Here is a 10747-nt window from a genome sequence, read left to right on the forward strand (position 1 = left end):
ATTTAAATATTTAAGAAAAAATGTTGTTCATGATACAAACATAGTTCTTGAAAAGTTTGAAGTTTATAAAAAAGTTAGTTTAAAGGAAAATTTTTAAATTTTAATTTAACTAATCGAAAAATATTCTACAGTTTTTAACTACAGCTAACGAGAATACAGATTTACGAGAACAATATTTCTCAAGAAGTCCAAGTAGTAAAATATTATATATATATATATATATATATATATATATATATATAAAATAAATACATACAATATATGCAATAAAAGTCCTTTAATTAAGAATTTATTTAAAAGCTTAATTATAATTTTCCACACGTTAAACGAGGTAAATAATTTAACGTATTCTTCTTATCAGCTAACCGCATAAGCACAACAAAAACAAGTAAATATAAACAATTGGAAAACTTACGTGTAAATTACAAAAAAAAAGAAGAGAAATATAAAAATAGAAATAATAAAAAATGGAAATAACCGACCATGTGCTTAACTATAACAGTAATTTTCGGCAATAGACCCTTATATAATCGGCTAGAAGTGGTCAAGTTTAAACAGGAATAATGTATCTCAATATAATATATCAAGACTAGAGGCAATATGAACCGATTCTCATAATACTTAGGTTGTATGTCAAAATTATAAGTTATTTTTTATATAAAGACAAGGATTGGGACAAATTATAAAGTATAATTTTGGGCGCAAACTACTAAGAAGGTTTACATGAATGTAGTGTAGGGTATGCCAACACAAATAAAGAAATAAATTACAAAAGAAATGTTTTAATACTGATGAGGAGAGAAAGCTCGGAAATACACATGGTCTCCACAGTGAACACTTCAAAGTGCATGTATATGTAAGAATTTTTTAATTAACCACCAAAAAAAGCCAAAGGTCAATTACACAGGACAACAATGAAAAAGCATATTTAAACATTTAAACTAATCCCACATAGAGGGAAAACCCGGTAGAAAAGTACCGAACACGCATTGTTTTCATATCGATTACGCTTTGTGTCATTGCACAACGCATCACAATGCATCGTTATGATTTCGACAACGAATCGTTGTCATTTCGATATCGCAACGTTCTGTTTGACAACATAGTGTTTTCACATTGTTAACACATTATTATTTTTTGTTTGTTTTGATAACGTCGTGTATTTCTTATATATTTTTTGTAATTGATTTGACAACTATCTGCACATACTTTGACAACGGATGTTATTGAAAAATTAAAAACACTTTACTATCAATTTGGTACCAGGCGGGAATAATTTTAAAACGTCTTTCCTCTGTGCAGTATTATTTGGTGTGTTGATTCCGATAAAGATATTATAAAAGTCGTATCACCCAACAAATTTTCAACATTTCCATCCTTTAGCTGTCGAGAATTGTTTCCCAAGCTGAATTGCCAAATTTTTAAATAAATCGTATCAAAGTTTATAAAATTTCACAACAATATAGGGCAGCTGAATATCACCTTGCATTACAAAAAGACTGAGTAGCTGAATTACCAGTTTAATTTATGAAATTAATTTTCTATTTAACTTTAATAATTTTAAAAATGTCTTTTGCTAAATTGCATAATTTAAGTTGAATTATATAATTTCAGTTTAAAAATCAATATTATTACACTTTTACCAGCTGAATTAAGTTTTACTCAGCTGAATTAACTTTCTAAGCAAAAATTTATATTAAAATTTACGAAAGTGTTACTATTACAATCAATATTATTAAACTTATACCTGCTGAATTAAGTTTTACTCAGCTGAATTTCCTTTCTAAGCTAAAACTTGTATTAAAATTTACGAAAGTGTTACTATTACAATAATAAAGGTTAGCTGATTGTAAATTTCCTTAGCTGAATTTGAGTTTTCTACATAATTATTTGAATCATTTTAAAATTCGTTCATAATTTGTTAGCTGAATTGTAGTTTCTTTACATGAATTACAAAATTTGATAATTTTCTGAAAATAATCTTAAAACCCAGAAAAATTGTTTACAGTTAATTCAGCTGAATTTAGTTTTACTCAGCTGAATTGCATTTTAGGCAAAGTTTTTAATAATTTGTCTTAAAAGTTATAAAATCTCTAGTATAACAACAATATAGATTAAGTGAATTAAAGTTTTCTACATAATTATTTGAATAGTTTGAAAATTCGTTCTTAATTTATTAGCTGAATTGTAGTTTATCTGCAAGATTTCAAAAACTTTGTTATTTTCTGAAACTAATCTTAATAACGAGAAAAATTAATTGCATTTTATTCAGCTGAATTTAGATTTAATCAGCTGAATAGCTTTTCCATGCTAAAATTTTAATAATTTATATACGTTTACTATTACCATAATAAAGATTAGCTGCATTTAAATTTTCTCAGCTGAATTTAAGTTTTCTACATAATTGTTTCAATAATTTCAAAATTAGTTTCTAATTTGTTAGCTGAATTGCAGTTTCTTTACATAAATTACAAAATTTTACAATTTTTTTAAAATAATCTTAAAAACAAGAAAAAATTATTACAATTAATTTAGCTGAATTTAGTTTTAATCAGCTGAATAACATTTACATGCAAAAATTTTAATAATTTAGATTAAAAATTATAAAAGTTTTACTATTACAATAATATAGATCAGCTGAATTTAAATTTTCTCAGCTGAATTTAAGTTTTCTACATAATTGTTTCAATAATTTTAAAATTCGTTCATAATATGTTAGCTGAATTGTAGTTTCTTTACATTAAAATATTTTGTAAATTACTGAAAATAATCGTTAATAACAAGTAAAATGGATTACAATTAATTCAGCGAAATTTTTATACAAAACTTTTTAATAATTTGTCTTAAAAGTTATAAAATGAATGTTATAATGAAATATAAAGCTGCTGAATTTAAAATTCCGTAGCTGAATTTGAGTTGACTTTATAATTATTTAAATAACTTTATTATTTTTTCATAATTTGTTAGCTAAATTGTTATTTTACATAATCAATGTCTTATTGCTAGAAAATTCTGGGTGATAAAGAGAAACAGGTATCAAATTCTAAATTCAAATTCAAATCTAAATTTCGTTGGCCTGTGTTATTTATAAACTAAAACACACGCATAACCAAAATAAACTTGTATATTTACAAAATCTTTAATAAAAAACAAAATTTTACACACAATTCCATTGTTATGTATATATGTATTTACATATGTACATTGTACATATCCTCAAATATATTTATATATAAATGAAGCCCCTTAACATACATACGTGGGTCTATTTTATTCAAACACTTGACATCTTTGTACATTTTTAATCATTAGTACCTAGTATAGATATAAAACATAAAAACAAACTTTCTAAAATATAAAGCATGCTTTTAGGCAGTTAGTTTTACATGTTTGAATAATTGTACAAGTATGTTAGTTAGTTCTTTAATTATACTAGTTGGGTGGGTCATTTTTGACCAATTTTTTCATTTATAAATTTCCTTTCGTTTTATTTAATTCAATATCAAAAAAAGAAAAAAACTATTTACAATACATAAATTTAATGTATGAATGTCATTAGTACAGAATATTTTTATTTAATAAAACATTGTTACACTTTGTACTTTTGTTTTGTTATAAATGTAAAATGAAATATTTACATGAGTATTCACTTACTATATTTATAATTAATTTCAAGGTTAGCAGAGAGAGAAAAAAAAAAGAAATTTATATCTACACAGGTGTAACATTGTAGTTGTATTAAGGTTTAAAACGGATATAAATGTTAAACAAATTGTTAATACACTGAAAGTATGTTGAAAAGATACGAGGAAAAAGGTGGAATACAAACTAGATAAAAGTACTTGAAAAGTTTAAAAAGCAAAATAAAATTGTTCGAATTTTATTGGAACATCTTATAACATTTCATTATTGACTTCTACAACAATATAGAGCAGCTGAATATCACATGTTATTAGAGGAAATTTATTGTATTACAAAAAACTACATAGTTGAATTAAAATTTTATTTTATAAATTGAATTTCCTGTTAAAATATACAATTTCAGTTTAACAATCAATATTATTAATATTATACTTGCTGAATTAAGTTTTACTCAGCTGAATTGCATTTATATGCAAAACTTTATATAATAGGTATTAAAATTTATAGTATAATAACAATATAAATAAGCTGAATTTAAATTTCGTTAGCTGAATTGTAGTTTATTTACATGAATTAAAAAAATGTATAATATTCTGAAACTAATCCTTAATCAGAAGAAAAATTGTGTACAAATAATTCAGCTGAATTATTTGTACTCAAAAATTTGAAACAATCTGAAACAATTTGAAAATTATAAAATTTATAGTATGACAACAATATAGATTAGCTGAATTAGAATTTCCTTAGCTGAATTTAAGTTTTCTATATAATTATTTGAATAATTTTAATATTGGTTTACAATTTCTCAGCTGAATTGTAGTTTCTTTCCATGAATTAAAAAATTTTACAATTTTCTGAAACTAATCCCTAATGAGAAGAAAAATTGAGTACAATTAATTCAGCTAAATTTAGTTTTAATATGCTGAATTGCATTTTTATAAAAAAATTTTTAATAATTTGTCTTAAAAATTATAAAATGTATAGTATAACAACAATATAGATTAGCTGAATTAGAATTTCCTTAGCTGAATTTAAGTTTTCTATATAATTATTTGAATATATTTAAAATTCGATTATAATTTCTTAGCTGAATTGTAGTTTCTTTACATGAATTAAAAAAATTTACAATTTTCTGAAACTAATCCTTAATTAGAAGAAAAATTGATTACAATTAATTCAGCTGAATTTAGTTTTGCTTAGCTGAATTGCATTTTTATGTAAAATTCTTGAATAAAATTTATTAAATATATAGTATAACAACAATATAAATTAGCTGAATTAGAATTTCCTTAGCTGAATTTTGCAGTTTGCTATATAATTATATGAATATTTTTAAAATTCGTTTATAATTTCTTAGCTGAATTGTAGTTTCTTTATATGAATTAAAAAAATACAATTTTATGAAACTAATCCTTAATAGAAGAAAAATTGATAACAATTAATTCAGCTAAATTTAGTTTTACTCAGCTGAATTGCATTTATATGCAAAAATTTGAAAAAATTTGTTTAACAACAATATAGATTGTAAGGAAATTAAAATTTCCTTGGCTGAATTGGAATGTTCTACATAATTTTTTGAAAAACAATTAAAAAGTGTTCATAATTTGATAGCTGAATTGTAGTTTCTTTACACGAATTAAAAACATTTTGCAATATTCTGAAACTAATCCTTAATAGCAAGAACATTTATTACAATAACCTAGCTGAATTGCATTTTTATGAAAAAAAATTTAATAATTTGCTTAAAAAATTATAAAATTTATATTATAACAAAAATATAGTTTAGCTGAATTAGAATTTCCTTAGCTGAATTTAAGTTTGCTATATAATTACTTGAATATTTTTAAAATTCGTTTATAATTTCTTAGCTAAATTGTAGTTTCTTTAAATGAATTCCAAAAATTTACAATTTTCTGAAACTAATCCTTAATGAGAAGAAAAATGTATTACAATTAATTCAGCTAAATTTAGTTTTTATCAGCTGAATGGCATTTTTATGCAAACATTTTTAATTCAGCTTAGCTGAATTGTATTTTTATGTAAAATTTTTTAATAATTTGTCTTAAAAATTATATAATGTATAGTATAACAACAATATAGTTTAGCTAAATTTGAATTTCCTTAGCTGAATTTGAATTTTCTACATAATTATATGATTAACTTTAAAATTGCTCATAATTTGTTAGCTGAATTGTAGTTTCTTTAAATGATTCTATGAATTTTCTAAATGCAATCTTAATAACAACAAAAATGATAAAAATTTATTTTGCTGAATTAAGTTTTAGTTAGCTGAATTACATCTATAACATTTCGTAACCGAAATAATGAGCTATTCGATATTATAAAAGTTGTTAGTTTTAACTTAATATACTGCAATTTGAAAAATACTCAAACATTGTAAAGTATATAAATTTCTTTAAGTGTAACATAAAATTATTTGTATAAATACTAATATTGAAAAAGGAAAGAGGCTAAATTATGGATTTTTTATTTAAATAAATTGTAATTTTATTAGTTTTTTATTAATTAAAGAATCTAGCCTTATTAAACTATGTACATACGAACATGACAATTAGGTGAGGTATTTGTAGTTAATGACACTGAACTCAAGACCATTTAAAATACATAAAATTATGAATGATAAGTATATAATAATTTACAAGAACCAACTAACTGTTACACCTAAAAAAGTTAATGTAACAGAAACATTTGTCTTCCATACTTTACTTAATCCTTAAACAAAATTGGCAAAAAATATTTTCCTAAAAATAGCTACTAAAGAAAAGGTAGTACGTGTCCTTAGGTTAAATATGGAAATTTGTCAATATTTTTGCCATATTTTATTTCTACCACAAAATTTGCATAGACTTGTTCAATTGAAATTCTTTTAATGCTTATTTTAGGCACAAAATTACGTTCCTTTTTGTTGTTATTTAAATATAGAGAAAAAAAGTCGAAATGTATGTAAGTCATACTGAATAAATATGCAAATGTTTTTGGGATGTTTTAAATTTATATTGAAAACGTAAATGAATACTAAAATAACAAATTTACTTGTAGGTATGTTTTAAAGTATGCTACAATATTGGCCTATTAAAGTTGACTAAAAGTATGCTTTACTTTTGTATTAAATCTTTATAATGGTATATATTTTGTAAGAATTGTATGGGTTTATATACTTAGCCTAAAAATAGTCTACAGAAAAAGAATTTACAAATATTGTCTACATATGTATGAAAATCATTTGTATATTTATTTAAACCTTTTTCAATTCATATAAACATATGCCTTAAGAAAAATTGCTGAATATGGTGAGAATTTTACAAAAAGTACAAGTTAGTGACTTTTAATTTGAATTCAATATATAATGAAAGGTCTTAGGGTTTAATACTTTTAATCTTTTGGGTCTTAGAAATTGTTATTTGCTTAAAGTAATATCAATTTGTAGGCATGTGATTTAAGGAAAAACTTTTGTTTACAGAAAGAGTCTACGTTTAGGAGAAAAAGATTATGGAAATATAGATTTCTTTATAGTTTTGTAATGAAATGTGTCAGTGAAACTTATTAGTTATGGCTTATGAAAGATTAAAATGATTTTTTGAAAATGATAAGGATTTCATTTTGTTTCTTTTAATCTATGAATTGAATATTGATGTAAAGATTTTTTTACATAAGCCTACAACTAACATATACATACATATGTGTATATGCATGCAAAACTTTTATAAAAATCAAATTGAAATTTTCTTTATTTAAAAAATTTTTATTTTTTTATATAAAAACCATTTAATATTTTTCGGCAAAGAAATAAACATTTAAAAAATTCCCTAAAAACACGTTAATGAAACTTGAAAATGAAACTTTTTTTATTTAATTGTCTTCTCTTTTCTCTTTTCCCTTTTCCCCTAAAAACCTGCATTAAAATTTTATCACCGCATAAATTGGTTTAACCCTTTGGGAAATTTAAAAGTTTTAACTTTTATATTTTAATATCATTTTGCTTTCGAAAGTTAAATAATTTAAAATTTTAAATTATTTTCTGTGAACTTTGTATAAGTATATATTTTATTCCAAACAAGGAATCTATTCTGCAGAGATTTTTTTATCAAAACAAAAATTTCTAGTAAATTTTAAACAAGAATTTACGTAAAATTTTTTTGAATAACAAAAATTTTGCCAAAATCAGCATAATTTTAAAGGGAATTTGTATGGCTTGACTTTGGTTGTATTTTATTTGGACATATTGGATTTTAAAGCATTTTTTTAAATTCAAATTTGAAATTAATTTCCTCAGAAACTAAAAAATCCGAAAAACTTAGCACTGCATAACCGATAAACGGCATTATCCAGTTATTAGAAGAAAACGTTAAGAAGCTAATTACTGAGATTTGATAACGTTAATTTGTCTTGTAGAAAAGAAAAGTTATATAATTTCATACATCTTTGGATAGGAAATTGTGTTTACTTTTTAGTAATATATAAAATCCTAAAGCTTTCTAATCACTTTCTAACGGCTTACCTTTATAATTGAAAAACATTTTATTGAAATCAAACATAATTATTGAAATCAAACATAATTTTACCAACAGTGAAAGAATTATATTTTAAATCAATTATTGAGCTCACAGATGTCCTGTGGATCGGAATAAACTTACTTTAAATATGCCAGATGTTATATTCAGTATAAACTTTCTATTGAATATCTGCAAAATCGGGCTTTTTGAAAATTTAAACTCAAGGGCACTTGCATTAAAATTCCAAAGTTAGAATCGAAAAACGGCCCTAATGTGTTTCCTACTTATCCCTAAAGTATGTTCCCAGCCCGAGAGAAATTTGAACCCTAGGGGTAAAATTGTAAAATGATAAAATGTTTGGGAATTTCACTTTAGTTTTTGGGAATTTCTGAACTTGAACTTTTTAAAACTTTTTTTACACTTTGTTATTTAGAATTATAATTTTTTTTATAAAAGTTTTGATTTAGAAACAAAAACAAAACAATAATACTTCCAAAAAATACAACATACAACAATACAACGCTACCATACCAATTATGAATAGTACAATTGTTTTATACAAAAAGCATACATTACGGCATTTTATTTAATTCTGGGAAAATCCATGTAAACTTTGCCAAAATCAAAGAAATAAAAATTTTCCTAGAAAATAATGAAACTGAGAAGGCAAATAGAATTAAAATAATAATAAAAAAACAAAATAAATGCAAAACAAATAATTTTATAAATTATAGATTGCTTTTCCTAGACATTACAAAAAAAAATTTGACATCATCATGTAAAATTTAAAATAACAAGAATTTAAACATTTTAAAAGTAAAACAATCGTTTAACTGCCTGGTAAATACTATTCAATTTCATTTTCTTTAATAAAAAGTTTAGTTCTATATTCATTATCAAATTTATAACTTATCAAAGGTATATAAAACAAAGTGTTTACCAAAAAAATTCTTTTATGAAAGTTTTATTAATTTAAACATTCATTATTACCCAGCAAAAACTTAGATGGAAAAGTAAGGGGTTTAAAATGCTAAAATTTACTAACACAATAGCATTCAAAAGTCATTATGAACACGGCGATAACATGATAGGCAAGTACTTAACACACTCGCTTATAAGTAGGGAGTTAGGTAAATGATCGCCTGCAAATGAGGAGTTAAGTATGTAAGTAAGTTTTCAAGGCTAAAATTAATTAACCACGTATATAGCACAGACCGACAAAATTAGAAAAAATCGAAACCTTGAGACCAAGTTATACGTTTCTAAAAGATTAAGCCGTGCTGAATGCGAACATTTTCTTCATCACATGTGGGATTTCAGATATCGTGTCCTGAAATTTAGGTATATAAGTTCACAATAAGAGTTAGAACAACATCACCAAAAAAGTTGCGATTATATCATGTCAACTTCTTATGTTAGTGCTAATTTTGGTGTTCTTGAGTACAACAAAAAGCCATAACTTAAAAACAGACAAACTGAATAAGACCTTATAAGATCAGAATGCTTTAAATAAGTAGGCGTAGTTTTAATAAGAACACGCCTACTTTTTATATAGAAATTAAAATTTATACCATAATTTAATATAATTTTTATGATAACCATGCCCACAATTCTTCTTCTAAGATACTTTTATAAACATTATAGTATATTTTTAAAAATTTTTAAAGTGGGCGTGGTCAATAAAAATATTCTAGTTATATTTATTGAGTTAAATGCTGATTTTAGTAAACTTTTTCTTTAAACAGTAATCAAAAGAGAATTCTCAGACCACGTAAACCAAAATCAGCAAATAAAGTGGGCGTGGCAATGATATTAACGCCCATTTGTAAGGTTATATCTCAGTTTATGCCAAGTATGTGTATGAGATTTAAAATAATATCTTTAACATTGTAATAATATTATTATGGCCTTATTCATAACAATTTATCACAGGTTTATATCTTGAAAACTCTGTGTTCTCGGTATATTCGTGCCATTTACACTACTATAGTGCGAATATAGTATTGTTTATAACGAACAAAAATATTGGATTAACATCTATCTAAGAATGTTCCAATCGACTACAAATCACTTCCTGATTCGTCTGTCTGATGTCCGTCCGTCCGTCAACTTCAACGGTTGATATCTCAGAGACTACAGCAGATTTTTAAATAATTTAAAAAGTATTTAAAAGTAAAAATTGTGGAAAATTAGAATATAGCAGAAATGCATTTAGTTTTATAGAAAAATATTTTTTTTTACAATTTATTGTTTTATCAAGGTTTAGGTGAATATAACTCGAAGAAGATAAAAGTTATGACAGATGTAAAATGTTATTTTAAAGTTGACAGATTGAGCTTTCAGTTGGCATACAACATTTTCTAAATAAAGTTGACTTGACGCTGTAATAACGTCTCAAAAATGACATTTTTTCAAACTTCATGAAACGATATCTCAAATCCCAGATTTGATGGAGGACAGATTTAGATTTAGCGCGGCTCAATCCTTTAGAAAAGTATCTGAGTCACTGCGTTAAAAATTTGTCGGCATATGTAGTTATGTAGGTATGTAGTAGTCATTGAAAAGTAAGTTCTTGAGTAAGTTTAAGTCAT

The sequence above is a fragment of the Lucilia sericata genome, unplaced genomic scaffold (assembly GCF_015586225.1).
Source record: "Lucilia sericata isolate MDLA Ls3-8-SP2 unplaced genomic scaffold, ASM1558622v1 Contig000954F_arrow, whole genome shotgun sequence".
NCBI classification, from domain to species: domain Eukaryota; kingdom Metazoa; phylum Arthropoda; class Insecta; order Diptera; family Calliphoridae; genus Lucilia; species Lucilia sericata.